This window comes from Heterodontus francisci, chromosome 36, assembly GCF_036365525.1.
Source record: "Heterodontus francisci isolate sHetFra1 chromosome 36, sHetFra1.hap1, whole genome shotgun sequence".
In the NCBI taxonomy this organism is placed as follows: domain Eukaryota; kingdom Metazoa; phylum Chordata; class Chondrichthyes; order Heterodontiformes; family Heterodontidae; genus Heterodontus; species Heterodontus francisci.
The window spans coordinates 25,203,694-25,220,884 of record NC_090406.1 but is presented as its reverse complement, the minus strand read 5'-3'; the positions used below and the strand labels follow the sequence as shown (position 1 = coordinate 25,220,884).

General features: G+C 45.7%; 1 protein-coding gene across 2 annotated transcripts in view; it reads left to right on the top strand.

Moving 5' to 3' along the window:
* Nucleotides 1–3,963: 3,963 nt before the first annotated feature.
* Nucleotides 3,964–17,191, top strand: part of mob3a (MOB kinase activator 3A) — a 40,428-nt gene continuing 27,200 nt past the window's right edge. Inside the window, exons 1-2 of one of the 2 annotated variants that reach the window (XM_068015822.1) lie at nucleotides 3,998–4,027; nucleotides 14,267–14,378. The gene's annotated coding sequence lies outside the window, so the exon portion shown is untranslated. Of the gene's footprint in view, nucleotides 4,028–14,266; nucleotides 14,379–17,191 lie in introns of both variants that reach the window. The other variant, XM_068015818.1, reaches the window with a different exon arrangement.

Sequence of the window (17,191 nt, the reverse complement as noted above, 5' to 3'; positions counted from 1 at the left end):
ATTTATGTACCTGGACACCAAGATCTCTCTGCTCATCTACACTACCAAGAATCTTCCCATTAGCCCAGTACTCTGCATTTCTGTTACTCCTTCCAAAGTGAATCACCTCACACTTTTCCGCATTAAACTCCATTTGCCATCTCTCAGCCCAGCTCTGCAGCCAATCTATGTCCCTCTGTAACCTACAACATCCTTCGGCACTATCCACAACTCCACCGACCTTCGTGTCATCCGCAAATTTACTAACCCACCCTTCTACACCCTCATCCAGGTCATTTATAAAAATGACAAACAGCAGTGGCCCCAAAACAGATCCTTGCGATACACCACTAGTAACTAAACTCCAGAATGAACATTTGCCATCAACCACCACCCTCTGTCTTCTTTCAGCTAGCCAATTTCTGATCCAAAGCACTAAATCACCTTCAATCCCATACTTCCGTATTTTCTGCAATAGCCTACCATGGGGAACCTTATCAAACGCCTTACTGAAATCCATATACACCACATCCACGGCTTTACCCTCATCCACCTGTTTGGTCACCTTCTCAAAAAACTCTAAGGTTTGTGAGGCACGACCTACCCTTCACAAAACCGTGCTGACTATCTCTAATGAACTTATTCTTTTCAAGATGATTATAAATCCTATCTCTCATAACCTTTTCCAACATTTTACCCACAACCGAAGTAAGGCTCACAGGTCTATAATTACCAGGGCTGTCTCTACTCCCCTTCTTGAACAAGGGGACAACATTTGCTATCCTCCAGTCTTCCGGCACTATTCCTGTCGACAATGACGACATAAAGATCAAGGACAAAGGCTCTGCAATCTCCTCCCTGGCTTCCCAGAGAATCCTAGGATAAATCCCATCTGGCCCAGGGGACTTATCTATTTTCACACTTTCCAAAATTGCTAACACCTCCTCCTTGTGAACCGCAATCCCATCTAGCCTAGTAGTCTGTATCTCAGTATTCTCCTCGACAACATTTTCTTTCTCTACTGTAAATACTGACGAAAAATATTCATTTAACGCTTCCCCTATCTCCTCTGATTCCACACACAACTTCCCACTACTATCCTTGATTGGCCCTAATCTAACTCTAGTCATTCTTTTATTCCTGATATACCTATAGAAAGCCTTAGGGTTTTCCTTGATCCTATCCGCCAATGACTTCTCGTGTCCTCTCCTCGCTCTTCTTAGCTCTCCCTTTAGATCCTTCCTGGCTAGCTTGTAACTCTCAAGCGCCCTAACTGAGCCTTCACGTCTCATCCTAACATAAGCCGCCTTCTTCCTCTTGACAAGCGCTTCAACTTCTTTATTAAACCACGGCTCCCTCGCTCGACAACTTCCTCCCTGCTTGACAGGTACATACTTATCAAGGACACGCAGTAGCTGCACCTTGAATAAGCTCCACATTTCGATTGTGCCCATCCCCTGCAGTTTCCTTCCCCATCCTACCCTTTCTCCACAGAAAGCAGCAACTCCTCTTTTCCTGGGTCTTCTCTCTCTCCAGGCATACCACAGCCACCACCTCAAATGTAGAATCTCTTTTTACAAGAGAGACCAGCCTTTTTCTGGGAGAGGTCTTTTCTCTGGTCTGCAAAAAACAGGTCCCAGTCAGTTTGTTCTGCCTCCTGTCTGTCCGGCACTGGTCTCCACAATGCAAAAATGAAACTGAAACTTGTAACAATCAAGTCATGTGACCTGTCATTTCCCTTGCTGTTCTTTGGAACTGGTGCCTTGCTGTTTGTCTCACTCAGTGCAAACACCAAGTTTCAGTGTTCACAGAAAATCCTTTTTCTCAAGTCTTTTTAAAACAGAATTCTAAGCTTTCAAATAAAAAAAACTTGCGGCCAAATGAATGAACAGAATAATGGTTATAGCAAATTTCAACTTAATTTGCAACATTCATTGTAACATTCAAAAAAATACATAATTATATTTTGTCCAGTAATTTTGCTGAAACTGATTGTAACTGAGGTTGAGGGGAGAACTCTTTGCTGTGTGTGACTTGCTTACCCGATCTTGCAGACTGACCCAGACTGTGGCGTCTGCTTTGGGAGTGGTTGATGGGTGATTCTAAACATTGAATGCCTAGCCTGATAATATGCCAGTATGATTCATTCAATGTCTATCTGTTCAAGTCTGTGCTGGTGATTCTGTATTGAGTAACTAGTTGTTCCAGTGGTCACGTATTATTAAACGCCTGAATGCCCAGGAGATATTTTGTTTAAAAAAGGGGGGGGGGGGGGTTGAAGAAGCCAGAAATAGGTCTCATTGGATCAGATGAGATTGGATGGGGCAACTAGAGATTAAAAGGGGATTTAGGGGTGGAGTGGGAAGAGTGCTGGTGGTTTAGTATGGGGACAAGGTAAAACAGTAGATGATGATCTGTATCTTAGTGATAAAGAAGAGCTTGTATAAAGTGGAAATTATGTGAAGAATTATTTTCTAAGGCATTGAAATGTACAATTCAGGAGCAGCAGTTGGAGCATGCAAAAGATGCAATTGCACAGAGCCCTGAGCCCATCCACTGAAAGGCTGCCAACTATTTTCATCATGCTTTTTGAAAACATGTCTTTTCATGAACTTATGTGTGAGATTTGATACCAGATTAAGCAGGTAATATTGGCTTGCCATGTGAGCCGCATGGAAGATGGCAGGATCCCCAAAGACACATTGTACAGCGAGCTCGCCACTGGTATCAGACCCACCGGCCGTCCATGTCTCCGTTATAAAGACGTCTGCAAACGCGACATGAAATCGTGTGACATTGATCACAAGTCGTGGGAGTCAGTTGCCAGCATTCGCCAGAGCTGGCGGGCAGCCATAAAGACAGGGCTAAATTGTGGCGAGTCGAAGAGACTTAGTAGTTGGCAGGAAAAAAGACAGAGGCGCAAGGGGAGAGCCAACTGTGCAACAGCCCCAACAAACAAATTTCTCTGCAGCACCTGTGGAAGAGCCTGTCACTCCAGAATTGGCCTTTATAGCCACTCCAGGCGCTGCTTCACAAACCACTGACCACCTCCAGGCGCGTATCCATTGTCTCTCGAGATAAGGAGGCCCAAAAGAATTTAGAACTGTTCCATACAGCCCCTCAAAGCAAACACTGCTCCTAGTGTAATTCTCTATCAAAACCATTGTTGAATCAGTGAATTTTCATTGTTTCAAAAACAAGCAGGAAAGTGAAATTAGAATAGGTGATTCATGCATAGACATTTCAAGAAGACAGGCCAATCAGCCCAGCAATTATTTATCTCCACAAGAGGAGTCCTATTGCCATGTGCATGCTTTGTTCTGAGTCAGAAGAGTGTGGGTTAAAATCCTACTTTAGAACTCCAGTACATCAAAGGTGCTATGGATGAGGCGTTAAAACAAGGCCCGTCTGCTTGCTCATGTGGTTGTAAAAGATCTCATGGCATTATTTTGAAAAAGAGCAGTAGAGTTCGCCTTGGTGCCTTGACCAATATGTATCCCTCAATCAACATAAAAAATTCTGGTCATTATCACATTGCTGCTTAGGGGAGCTTACTCTGTAGAAATTGGCCGTCACGTTTCCTACATTACAAAAGTTCCTCAGTGGTTGTAAAGCGCTTTGAGACGTTTTGTGGTCCTAAACACTGCTCTATAAATGCAAGTCTCTATTCTTTTATTCCCCTTTCCTTCGAACTGCTTATCTAACCTATTAAAGTCTGAAAATGTTTCTGCTTTAATTGCTAACGGGGGTCGTACATTCCACAGCCGCCGTTGCAAAAGTCAGGACGATACACACTAGTTGCCCAAAGCATCCCGTTGCTCTGCTGGCTTTGCATAGTGTAGAGATGCCCTTCACAGATGCTGCCAGACCTGCTGAGTGGTTCCAGCATTTCTTGTTTTAATTTTATTATTATGCTCTGTCCCTTCTCTGGGCTCCAACACTGGGACAACAACTCCCGGCGGGCACGGCGGCTGGGGCGCGCATGCGCAGTGTGGAGCGCGGTACGGCAGCAAGGAAGCCAGGCGGTTGAAGCGTCCGTGAGGCCACGGTAAGTGATGGGCGGCGGGGCTGGACCGGCAGCGAGTTAAATAGGAACAAAGTCTAGTGGGGGTGAGGGGAAGTAGAAGATTTATATGCAATCGGAGGAAGGAATTTGCGGGAGGGGCCAGGCCGGAGCTCGAGCGGGATCAGGGCGGCCGGTATCGGTCAGCGGGGCCTTTCATTAACGATTGGAGCAGCTAATGGACGGGAATGTGGCGTAAATGAGGGACTAACGGCTTGCTCCGTCTACCTGTAGGGGCCCCACCCTCGGGTGACTGACGGCAAGTTGTGTATTCTGTCACCGCCCCGCCCTCTGTCAGGGCCAGGCCAGGCCAGGTTAGATGTCAAACTCTTGCTCCCTCCACATCAACCTGTCAGCATTGCCCGTGGGAGATCAGCAAATCTATTCTAAAGTTTTCATAGTCTCTGTCACAATGCAGACATCACAGTTGACGAACTGCTGGTTATTCTAATCATGAGGCGACGCCTGAGATTTATAACTAGCTGTAATCTACAAATTAACAATTTTGGTTGAATTGAGGCTGTTTGTAAAAAGAATTACGCCCTAACGATTGCAAGAGCTATTTACACCAGCTAGACATTGTAGCGCCCAGGTCTGACTGAAGCAGCAGGAAAAAATAGATTGTGTGTTCATGGACGAATCTCTGACTTAATATAAGCAACCCTCCATCTTTCCTTTTGTGTGCTGGTACTGAAGTTTGGAAGGAAAGTAAAACGATCATTAGGTCTAAATTAAGCAGAGTTAACGTTTCGGGTCATAAGGGTCACTGACCCGAAACGTTAACCCTGCTTCTCTTTCCACAGATGCTGCCAGACCTGCTGAGTGGTTCCAGCATTTCTTGTTTTTATTTCCGATTTCCAGCATCCGCAGTATTTTGCTTTTATTTTAGGTCTAAATTAATGTTTTGCTATGAGAGGAAAAAGCGGAATCAACCAACAGCGTGGATTCAATCCCCATACCGGCTGTGGTAGTTCATGGAGGCCTGCTTCCTCACCTTACCCCATGCTTGAGAAGTGGTGACCCTCAAGTTATACATCACCAACTGTCTCTCCAATGGGGAAAGATGCCGATGGTCCTTTGGGACCATGGCTAGAGCAAATTAAATAGGCTGAAAAAGGATTGACTCTAGTTTTTAAAATCCTAATAGATCTGGAGAAGCTTTTTAGAATTTAGAACATTACAGCGCAGTACAGCCCCTTCGGCCCTCGATGTTGCGCCGACCTGTGAAACCATCTGACCTACACTATTCCATTTTCATCCATATGTCTATCCAATAACCACTTAAATGCCCTTAAAGTTGGCGAGTCTACTACTGTTGCAGGCAGGGCGTTCCACGCCCCTACTACTCTCTTAGTAAAGAAACTACTTCTGACATCTGTCCTATATCTATCACCCATCAACTTAAAGCTATGTCCCCTCGTGTTTGCCATCACCATCCGAGGAAAAAGACTCTCACTATCCACCCTATCTAACCCTCTGATTATCTTATCTGTCTCTATTAAGTCACCTCTCCTCCTCCTCCTCTCCAACGAAAACAACCTCGTCCCTCAGCCTTTCCTCGTAAGACCTTCCCTCCATACCAGGCAACATCCTAGTAAATCTCCTCTGCACCCTTTCCATAGCTTCCACATCCTTCCTATAATGCGGTGACCAGAACTGCACGCAATACTCCAGGTGCGGTCTCACCAGAGTTTTGTACAGCTGCAGCATGACCTCGTGGCTCCGAAACTCGATCCCCCTACTAATAAAAGCTAACACACCATATGCCTTCTTAACAGCCCTATTAACCTGGGTGGCAACTTTCAGGGATTTATGTACCTGGACACCAAGATCTCTCTGCTCATCTACACTACCAAGAATCTTCCCATTAGCCCAGTACTCTGCATTCCTGTTACTCCTTCCAAAGTGAATCACCTCACACTTTTCCGCATTAAATTCCATTTGCCATCTCTCAGCCCAGCTCTGCAGCCTATCTATGTCCCTCTGTATCCTACAACATCCTTCGGCACTATCCACAACTCCACCAACCTTAGTGTCATCCGCAAATTTACTAACCCACCCTTCTACACCCTCTTCCAGGTCATTTATAAAAATGACAAACAGCAGTGGCCCCAAAACAGATCCTTGCGGTACACTACTAGTAACTAAACTCCAGGATGAACATTTGCCATCAACCACCACCCTCTGTCTTCTTTCAGCTAGCCAATTTCTGATCCAAAGCTCTAAATCACCTTCAACCCCATACTTCCATATTTTCTGCAATAGCCTACCATGGGGAACCTTATCAAACGCCTTACTGAAATCCATGTACACCACATCCACTGCTTTACCCTCATCCACCTGTTTGGTCACCTTCTCGAAAAACTCAATAAGGTTTGTGAGGCATGACCTACCCGTCACAAAACCGTGCTGACTATCGCTAATGAACTTATTCCTTTCAAGATGATTATAAATCCTGTCTCTTATAACCTTTTCCAACATTTTACCCACACCGAAGTAAGGCTCACAGGTCTATAATTAGCAGGGCTGTCTCTACTCCCCTTCTTGAACAAGGGGACAACATTTGCTATCCTCCAGTCTTCCGGCACTATTCCTGTCGACAATGACGACATAAAGATCAAGGACAAAGGCTCTGCAATCTCCTCCCTAGCTTCCCATAGAATCCTCGGATAAATCCCATCTGGCCCAGGGGACTTATCTATTTTCACACTTTCTAAAATTGATGACACCTCCTCCTTGTGAACCTCAATCCCATCTAGCCTAGTAGCCTGAATCTCAGTATTCTCCTCGACAACATTTTCTTTCTCTACTTTAAATACTGACGCAAAATATTCATTTAACACTTCCCCTACCTCCTCTGATTCCACACACAACTTCCCACTACTATCCTTGATTGGCCCTAATCTAACTCTAGTCATTCTTTTATTCCTGATCTACCTATAGAAAGCCTTAGGGTTTTCCCTGATCCTATCCGCCAATGACTTCTCGTGTCCTCTCCTTGCTTTCTTAGCTCTCCCTTTAGATCCTTCCTGGCTAGCTTGTAACTCTCAAGCGCCCTAACTGAGCCTTCACGTCTCATCCTAACATAAGCCGCCTTCTTCCTCTTGACAAGCGCTTCAACTTCTTTAGTAAATCACGGCTCCCTCGCTCGACAACTTCCTCCCTGCCTCACAGGTACGTAATTATCAAGGACACGCAGTAGCTGCTCCTTGAATAAGCTCCACATTTCGATTGTTCCCATCCCCTGCAGTTTCCTTCCCCATCCTACGCATCCTAAATCTTGCCTAATCGTATCATAATTTCCTTTCCCCCAGCTATAATGTTTGCCCTGCGGTATATACCTGTCCCTGCCCATCGCTAAGGTAAACCTAACCGAATTGTGATCACTATCACCAAAGTGCTCACCTACATCTAAATCTAACACCTGGCCGGGTTCATTACCCAGTACCAAATCCAATGTGGCATCGCCCCTGGTTGACCTGTCTACATACTGTGTCAGAAAACCCTCCTGCACACACTAGACAAAAACTGACCCATCTAAAGTACTCAAACTATAGTATTTCCAGTCGATATTTGGAAAGTTAAAGTCCCCCATAACAACTACCCTGATACTCTCGCCCCTGTCGAGAATCATCTTCGCTATCCTTTCCTCTACATCTCTGGAACTATTTGGAGGTCTATAAAAGACTCCCAACAGGGTGACCTCACCTCTCTTGTTTCTAACCTCAGCCCATACTACCTCAGTAGACGAGTCCTCAAACGTCCTTTCTGTCGCTGTAATACTCTCCTTGATTAACAATGCCACACCCCCCCCCTCTTTTACCATCTTCTCTGTTCTTACTGAAACATCTAAATCCCGGAACCTGCAACATCCATTCCTGCCCCTGCTCTACCCATGTCTCCGAAATGGCCACTACATCGAGATCCCAGGTACCAACCCATGCTGCAAGCTCACCCACCTTATTCCGGATGCTCCTGGCGTTGAAGTAGACACACTTTAAACCAGGTTCTTGCTTGCCAGTGCCCTCTTGCGTCCTTGTAACCTTATCCCTGACCTCACTACTCTCAACATCCTGTACACTGGCACTACATTTTAGGTTCCCATTCCCCTGCTGAATTAGTTTAAACCCCTCCGAAGAGCACTAGCAAATCTCCCCCCCCCCCCCAGGATATTGGTACCCCTCTGGTTCAGGTGAAGACCATCCTGTTTGTAGAGGTCCCACCTACCCCAGAAAGAGCCCCAATTATCCAGGAAACCAAAACCCTCCCTCCTGCACCATCCCTGCAGCCACGTGTTCAACTCCTCTCTCTCCCTATTCCTCGCTTCGCTATCACGTGGCACGGGCAACAACCCAGAGATAACAACTCTGTTTGTTCTCGCTCTAAGCCTCCACCCTAGCTCCCTGAATTTCTGTCTTAAATCCCCATCTCTCTTCCTACCTATGTCATTGGTGCCTATGTGGACCACGACTTGGGGCTGCTCCCCCTCCCCCTTAAGGATCCCAAAAACACGATCCGAGACATCACGAACCCTGGCACCTGGGAGGCAACATACCAACCGTGAGTCTCTCTCGTTCCCACAGAACCTCCTATCTGTTCCCCTAACTATGGAGTCCCCAATGACTAATGCTCTGCTCCTCTTCCCCCTTCCCTTCTGAGCAACAGGGACAGACTCTGTGCCAGATACCTGTACCCCATTGCTTACCCCTGATAAGTCGTCCCCCGCAACAGTATCCAAAACGGTATACCTGTTGTTGAGGGAAACGGCCACAGGGGATCCCTGCACTGCCTGCTGGTTCCCTCTCCTTCCCCTGACGGTAACCCATCTACCTACTTCTTTTACCTGAGGTGTGACTGAACAAAGAACAGTACAGCACAGGAACAGGCCATTCGGCCCTCCAAGCCTGTGCCGATCTTGATGCCTGCCTAAACTAACACCTTCTGCACTTCCGGGGCCCATATCCCTCTATTTCCTTCCTATTCATATATTTGTCAAGATGTCTCTTAAACGTCGCTATCGTATCTGCTTCCACCACCTCCCCTGGCAGCAAGTTCCAGGCACTCACCACCCTCTGTGTAAAAAACTTGCCTCGCACATCCCCTCTAAACTTTGCCCCTCGCACCTTAAACCTATGTCCCCTAGTAACTGACTCTTCCACCCTGGGAAAAAGCTTCTGACTATCCACTCTGTCCATGCCGCTCATAACTTTATAAACCTCTATCATGTCGCCCCTCCACCTCCGTCGTTCCAGTGAAAACAATCCGTGTTTTTCCAACCTCTCCTCATAGCTAATGCCCTCCAGACCAGGCAACATCCTGGTAAACCTCCTCTGTACCCTCTCCAAAGCCTCCACGTCCTTCTGGTAGTGTGGCGACCAGAATTGCACGCAATATTCTTAAGTGTGGCCTAACTTAGGTTCTGTACAGCTGCAACATGACTTGCCAATTTTTATACTCTGTGCCCCGACTAATGAAGGCAAGCATGCCGTATGCCTTCTTGACTACCTTATCCACCTGCGTTGCCACTTTCAGTGACCTGTGGACCTGTACGCCCAGATCTCTCTGCCTGTCAATACTCCTAAGGGTTCTGCCATTTACTGTATACCTCCCACCTGCATTAGACCTTCCAAAATGCATTACCTCACATTTGTCCGGATTAACCTCCATCTGCCATTTCTCCGCCCAAGTCTCCAACCGATCTATATCCTGCTGTATCCTCTGACAATCCTGATCATTATCCGCAACTCCACCAACCTTTGTGTCGTCCGCAAACTTACTAATCAGACCAGCTACATTTTCCTCCAAATCATTTATATATACTACAAACAGCAAAGGTCCCAGCACTGATCCCTGAGGAACACCACTAGTCACATCCCTCCATTCAGAAAAACACCCATCCACTGTTACCCTCTGTCTTCTGTGACTGAGCCAGTTCTGTATCCATCTTAATAAAAGCAAAATACTGCGGATGCTGGAAATCTGAAACAAAAACAAGAAATGCTGGAATCACTCAGCAGGTCTGGCAGCATCTGTGGAAAGAGAAGCAGAGTTAACGTTTCGGGTCAGCGACCCTTCTTCGGAACACCGAAGGTGTTTTTGTTTCTGTATCCATCTTGCCAGCTCACCTCTGATCCCGCGTGACTTCACCTTTTGCACCAGTCTGCCATGCGGGACCTTGTCAAAGGCTTTACTAAAGTCCATATAGACAACATCCACCGCCCTTCCCTCATCAATCATCTTCGTCACTTCCTCAAAAAACTCAATCAAATTAGTAAGACACGACCTCCCCTTCACAAAACCATGCTGTCTCTCGCTAATAAGTTCGTTTGTTTCCAAATGGGAGTAAATCCTGTCCCGAAGAATCCGCTCTAATAGTTTCCCTACCACTGACGTAAGGCTCACCGGCCTATAATTTCCTGGATTATCCTTACCACCCTTCTTAAACAAAGGAACAACATTGGCTATTCTCCAGTCCTCTGGGACCTCACCTGTAGCCAATGAGGGTGCAAAGATTTCTGTCAAGGCCCCAGCAATTTCTTCCCTTGCCTCCCTCAATATTCTAGGGTAGATCCCATCAGGCCCTGGGGACTTATCTACCTTAATGCTTTGCAAGACACCCAACACCTCCTCCTGAACTAAAATAACCAGGGATTGACTAAAACAGTTTTCTGATTAAAAACAAGCAGAGGGTACAAGCTGATGATGAGACAGAAGTGAATGGAAACTGTTTAATTTGGTCTTGTAGATGAATCTCAGTAATGATATGAACTAAGTTGGTTGTCTTTCTTCCCCTACTTTTATGTTTTAAAGATGAAGTTAGAACAGAATATTTTATATTTACAGTGATAAAATAGCTTGACAAGTTCATTATTTTGTCACTCTTGTGTTAAATTGTAGCTAAATGCATTTACACAGCCAGTTGAGGATATTTTCCTTCCATTAGTCTGGATTTGATTTAAACCCAAGTCCCAGAAATGAAAGGCTAGTGTCTAACCCACTGCACCATCCAGTCCTGCTCAGTCTTTTTTCTTTTTTGTCACATAACAGATATTAAATGCTAAAGAAATGTGTGCAACGTGTATGTTTACCCATGTTGTGGAAGTAATTCAGTAACTGGTAAAGATTTCGAACTGGATCTAGAAGACTGTTAGTTTGTGTAGATGCGTTGTTCCCTAAAATAAAAGCAAAATGCTGTAGCTGCTGGAAATCTGAAATAAAAACAAGAAATGCCGGAAATACTCAGCAGGTCTGGCAGCATCTGTGGAGAAAGAAGCAGAGTTAGCATTCCAGGTCAGTGACCTTTCATCAGAACTGGCAAATGTTGGAAAGGTAATAAGTTTTAAGCAAATAAAGCCGGGGTGGGGCAAGAGATAACAAAAGGCAAGGTGTTGATAGGATAGAGGGTCACAGAGAATAAATGACCATAAGGTCATGGAGCAAAGGTGAATGGTATGTTAATTGTATGCTGAAAGCTAAAACATTAGTGCAAAGAGGGTGTTAATTGACAAAAAATGAACAGCCCTGGCCCACAGCACAAACATGAAAAATAGTGGGTAGGCACAGGCTAAAAAAATGAATGATGAAACAAACTAAAATAAAATAAACAAATAAGAAAGAAAGAAATAACTAAAAATAAAAAGGGGGCGCATCATGCTCTGAAATTATTGAACTCAGTGATCAGTCCGGCAGGCTGTGGAGTGCCTAATCGGTAAATGAGAGGCTGTTCCTTGAGCTTGCATGCATGGTCACTGGAACACTCCAGCAAGCCCAGGATAGATATGTGGGCATGAGAGCAGGGAGGGAGGATGTTAAAATAGCATGCTTTCGGACTGAGCAGAGGTGTTCCTCAAAGCTGTCACCCAATCTGCATTTGGTCTCCCCATTGTAGAGGAGACCACATTGTAAGCAGCAAATGTAGTATACTAAATTCAAAGAAGTACAAGTAAATCGCTGCTTCACCTGAAAGAAGTGTTTGGGGCCTTGGATAGTGAGGAGAAAGGATTTAAAAGGGCAAGTATTACACCTCCTGTGATTGCGTGGGAAGGGGACAAGGTATTGGGGGTAATGGAGGAGTGGACCAGGGTGTCGCGGAGAGAACGCTTCCTTCAGAATGCTGACGGGAGGAATGGATGCATTTTGTAGTGGCATCACGCTGGACGTGGCGGAAATGGTGGAGGATGATCCCTTGGATGTGGAGGCTGGTGGGGTGGAAAGTGAGGACAAGGGGAACCCTGTCGTGGTTCTGGGAGGGAGGGGAAGGGGTGAGGGTAGAGGTGCTGGAAGTGGGACGGACACGCTTGAGGGCCCTGTTAACTGCAGCGGGGGGGAGGGTGGAATCCTCAGTTGAGGAAAAAGGAAGACATATCAGAGGCACTGTTGTGGAAGGTTGCATCATCAGAGCAGATGCGTCAGAGACAGAGAAACTGAGAGAATGGAATGGAGTCCTTACAGGAGGCAGGATGTGAAGAAGTGTAGTCGAGGTAGCTGTGGGAGTTGGTGGGCTTATAATGAATATTAGTAGACAGCCTATCCCCAGAGACGGAGACAGAGAAGTTGAGGAACGGAGGGGAAGTGTCGGAGATGGACCAATTTAAAGGTGAGAAAAGGGTGGAAATTGGAAGCAAAGTTGATAAGGTTTTCCAGTTCGGGGAGGGATCAGGAAACGGCACCGATACAGTCATCAATGCACTGGAAAAAGAGTTGGGGAAGGGGGCCTGAGTAGGACTGGAACAAGGAATGTTCGACATATCCCACAAAAAAGACAGGCATAACTGGTACCCATAGCAACACCTTTTACTTGAAGGAAGTGAGTGGAGTTGAAGAAGAAGTTGTTCAATGTGAGAACAAGTTCAGCCAGGCGGAGGAGGGTGGTGGTGGTGGATGGGGACTGGTTGGGCCTCTGGTCAAGAAGAAGCAGAAAGCCCTCAAACCGTCCTGGTGGGGGATGGCAGTGTAGAGAGATTGGACGTCCATAGTGAAGAGGAGGTGGTTTAGGCCAGGAAACTGGAAATTGTCAAAATGACGTAGGGTGTCAGAAGAGTCACGGATGTAGGTTGGAAAAGACTGGACCGGGGAGAAAAGATAGAAAGAAATAAGTTCAGTGGGGCAGGAACAGGCTGAAACAATGGAAATGCCAGGACAGTCCTGCTTGTGGATTTTAGGAAGGAGGTAGAAGCGGGCTGCCCGGGGTTGTGGGACTATTTTGTGGGAAGCTGTAGAGGGAAGATCTCCAGAGGAGATGAGGTCAGTGACAGTCCTTTGCACAGTAGCTTGATATTCAGTGATGGGGTCATGGTGTGGGGGAAGTAGGAAAAAATGTCTGAGAGTTGGGGCTGAGCCTCTGCAAGGTCGAAGTCGGTGCGCCAGACAACAACAGCACCACCCTTGTCTGCAGGTTTGATGACAGTCGGGGTTCAACCTGAGAGAACGGAGTGCAGCAAGTTCAGAGGGGGACAGGTTAGAGTGAGTGAGGGGGGGCAGAGAAATTGACGCGGCCGATGTCTCGCTGACAGTTTTCAATGAAAAGATTTTGAGCGGGTAAGAAGCCAGAGGCTTTGTTCCCTATTTGCGTTATATCTACTGTATCCCATTCAAATTGTTGATATAAATAGGGTGACTCACCTACCTCTAGAAGCCAGGTACAGCAGGAGTAAAAGCTAAGTAACTGCCAGTGTGCCATTTTATTCAGGTCAGTCATGCAGGCAGTGTATTCCAGTGTAGCCAAATCTGTTGCACAATATAACTGGGTGGATTAGGCACAATAGAAGCAGGCCCGGTTTCCATTGAAATAAATACAGTAATTAGAAATATAGGACAATGGTCATTATTTGTCTATATGTTAAAGGAGGGGGTATCATTGCCATAGTCTGAGTACAACTAAAATGAGCAGATTTGAGGAAATTCAAACAACTTCATCAGTTTGAGCCAAAATATTAAACCTTCTGAAGTAGAAGAGATGTTTCTTTAATGCAGTACTGAAAACATACAGTATGCTCTTTTTTTTCTCTACCACTCCCCCTCCCCACCCCCTGGCCTGGTACAGCTTACATGATTAAATTCATAAATGACTATAGAGAAATAATATATTGTTGCATGTCTGTAGGTTCTGTTTTGTTCTGGTATGCAGGGTTGTAACAAAGTAAGATTACTTAGCTTCAAAAACACAGCATCTAAATTTCTTATTATTGGGGATCTCAAACAAACACTGGTCATTACCTGGTTTAGTTACAGGCCTGAAAACTCGATCAGTATTGAACTTTGACGCTAATGAGAATTTCTGAATTATGGTGCAGAAATAATGCCTGGATTTCAGTCAGCAGTGATGTCACCAAACTGGGTAAGCAGCCAGTCACATTGAAGTATTCTCAGACAGCAAACCAAGGAGTTTAAAAACCATCAAATCCCTTTCACTTTTAATTTCTAAATATTACATTTCGTGAAGTAAACGATTGGACATACATATGTGATTACGGTAAAAGCTAAACTATCACAAAATTAACTTTAAGTATGTAGAATTTCCTATCATAATGGAGAAATTTGAGGTTCAGCAAAGATAAAATTACTCTTTCAGGGCCAGTGAGGCTGTTTAGCAGTAATTATCTGCTTAGTACGCTGTTAAAAAAAATCCAGTTACACATCATTCAACAAGGTGTAACTTTTGCAAGGGTTTTTACAGCAAGCCGAAGCATGGAAGTTTCCTTCCCTTCCCAATGATTTCTAATTGATTGCAGTTGGTGGGGGGGGAGGGGGGTGGTCCCATGACCTTGTACCCTCTGGAAGAGCGTAGAGTCACTGACAGCAACTTCTAGATTTCAGCATGTAACTGCATATGTGCAGACTCCAGAAGTTGAAAAGAGTAATGATGGTGAATGCTGACAGTTTTGCTGTCATTACTACCACAAAACCCGGGCTAACATTTTTTTCAGAAATCAAAATCACAGCAATGGATTTATAAAGCTGCAGCAGTTGAGTGGTTAGGGGCAAGCAGTTGATTTCTGGATGCCTGGGCACGGAACGGGATAAAAACAGTTAGGATTCCCACTCAGATTGCCATCCAGTGACTTTAGCTGGATAAATAAAAGCAAAATACTGCAGATGCTGGAAATCTGAAATAAAAACAAAGTGCTGGAAATATTCAGCAGGTCAGGTAGCATCTGTGGAGAGAGAAGCAGAGTTAATGTTTCATGTCGGTGACCTTTCATCAGAACTGGCAAAGGTTAGAAAAGAATTAGGTTTTAAGCAAGTGAAGGGAGGGTGGGGTTGGTGGGGAAGAGAACAAAAGGCAGGGTGTGAGATAGGGCAGAGAGCAGGAGAGATTAAATAATAAAGCTGTCATTGGATAAAGGCAAAGAGCATGTTAATGCCAGTGGTGAAAGACAAAGCATTAGTCCAGAGAGTGTTAATGACAGAGTAATGAGCATCTCTTTCCACATGATTAACCAGACACATGGTAAAAAATAAATTTTAATAAATAAATATAAAGGCCAGTCATGCTCTGAAATTGTTGAATCCACAAGGTTGAGTCTGCGAGACTGCAGCGTGCCTAATCAAAAGATCAGGTGCTGCTCCTCAAGCTTGCATTGATGTTCACTGGAACACTGCAGCAGGCCAAGGACAAAAATGTGGGCATGAGAGCGGGGGTTTCGGGTGTTGAAATGGCAAGCAACCGGAAGCTCAGGGTCATGCTTTTGGACTGAGCAGAGGTGTACCACAAAGCCAATCTGCGTTTGGTCTCCCCAGTGTAGATGCAGCTGCATTGTGAGCAGTGAATACAGTATACTAAATTGAAGGAAATACAAGTAAATCGCTGCTTCACCTGGAAGGAGTGTTTGGAGCCTTGGATGGTGAGAGAGGAGGCAAAAGGGCAGGTATTAAACCTCCTGCGATTGAATGGGGAGGTGTCGTGGGAAGGGGAAGAGGTGTCGTGGGTGATGGACCACTACTCCAGGTGAAGCAGCGATTTATTTGTACTTCGTGTCACGGAAGGAACAGTCCCTTCGGAATGCTGACGGGGAGGAGAAGGGAAGATGTGTTGGCATCACGCTGGAGGTGACGGCGGAGGATGATCCTTTGGATGTAGAGGCTGGTGGGGTGGAAAGTGAGGACAAGGGGAACCCTGTCACGGTTCTAGGAGGGAGGGAAAGGGGTGAAGGCAGAAGTGCGGGAAATTGGTTGGACATGGTTGAGGGCCCTGTCAACCACAGTGAGGGGGAATCCTCGGTTGAGGGAAAAGGAAGACAGGTCAGAAGCGCTGTTGTGGAAGGTTGGATCATCAGAACAGATGCGTCTGAGATGGCGAAACTGGGAGAATGGGATGGAGTCCTTACAGGAAACAGGGTGTGAGGAAGTGTAGTCAAGGTATCCATGGGAGTCATGGGCTTATAATGAATATTAGTAGACAGCCTATCCTCAGAGATGGAGACAGAGAAGACGAGGAAGGGAAGTGTCCGAGATAGGCCATGTAAAGGTGAGAAAAGAGTGGAAATTGGAAGCAAAGTTGATGAAGTTTTCCAGTTCGGGGCAAGAGCAGGAAGCAGCACTGATACAGTCATCATTGTACCAGAAAAAGAGGTGAGGGAGGGGCCTGAGCAGGACTAGAACAAGGAATGTTCAACATATCCCACAAAAAGACAGGCATAACTAGGACCCATGCGGGTGCCATAGCAACAGGTTTTATTTGAAGGAAGTGAGTGGAGTTGAAGGAGAAGTTGTTCAATGTAAGAACAAGTTCAGCCAGGTGGAGGAGGGTGGGGGTGGATGGGGACTGGTTGGTCCTCTGTTCACTGGCCCTAACCGCCTCCTCTTCACTATGGATGCCCAATCTCTCTATACCTCCATCCCCCATCAGCTCAGTCTGAGGGCTGTCTGCTTCTTCCTTGAACTCCACTCACTTCCTTCAAATAAAAGGCGTTGCTGTGGGTACCTGCATGGGTCCTAGTTATGCCTGTCTTTTTGTGGGATATGTCAAACATTCCTTGTTCCAATTCTACTCAGGCTCCCCTCCGTCACCTCTTTTTCCGGTACATTGATTGTATCAGTACCGCTTCCTGCTTTCGCCCCAAACTGGAAAACCTCATCAACTTTGCTTCCAATTTCCACCCTTCTCTCACCTTTACATGGTCTATATCAGATACTTCCCTTCCCTTCCTC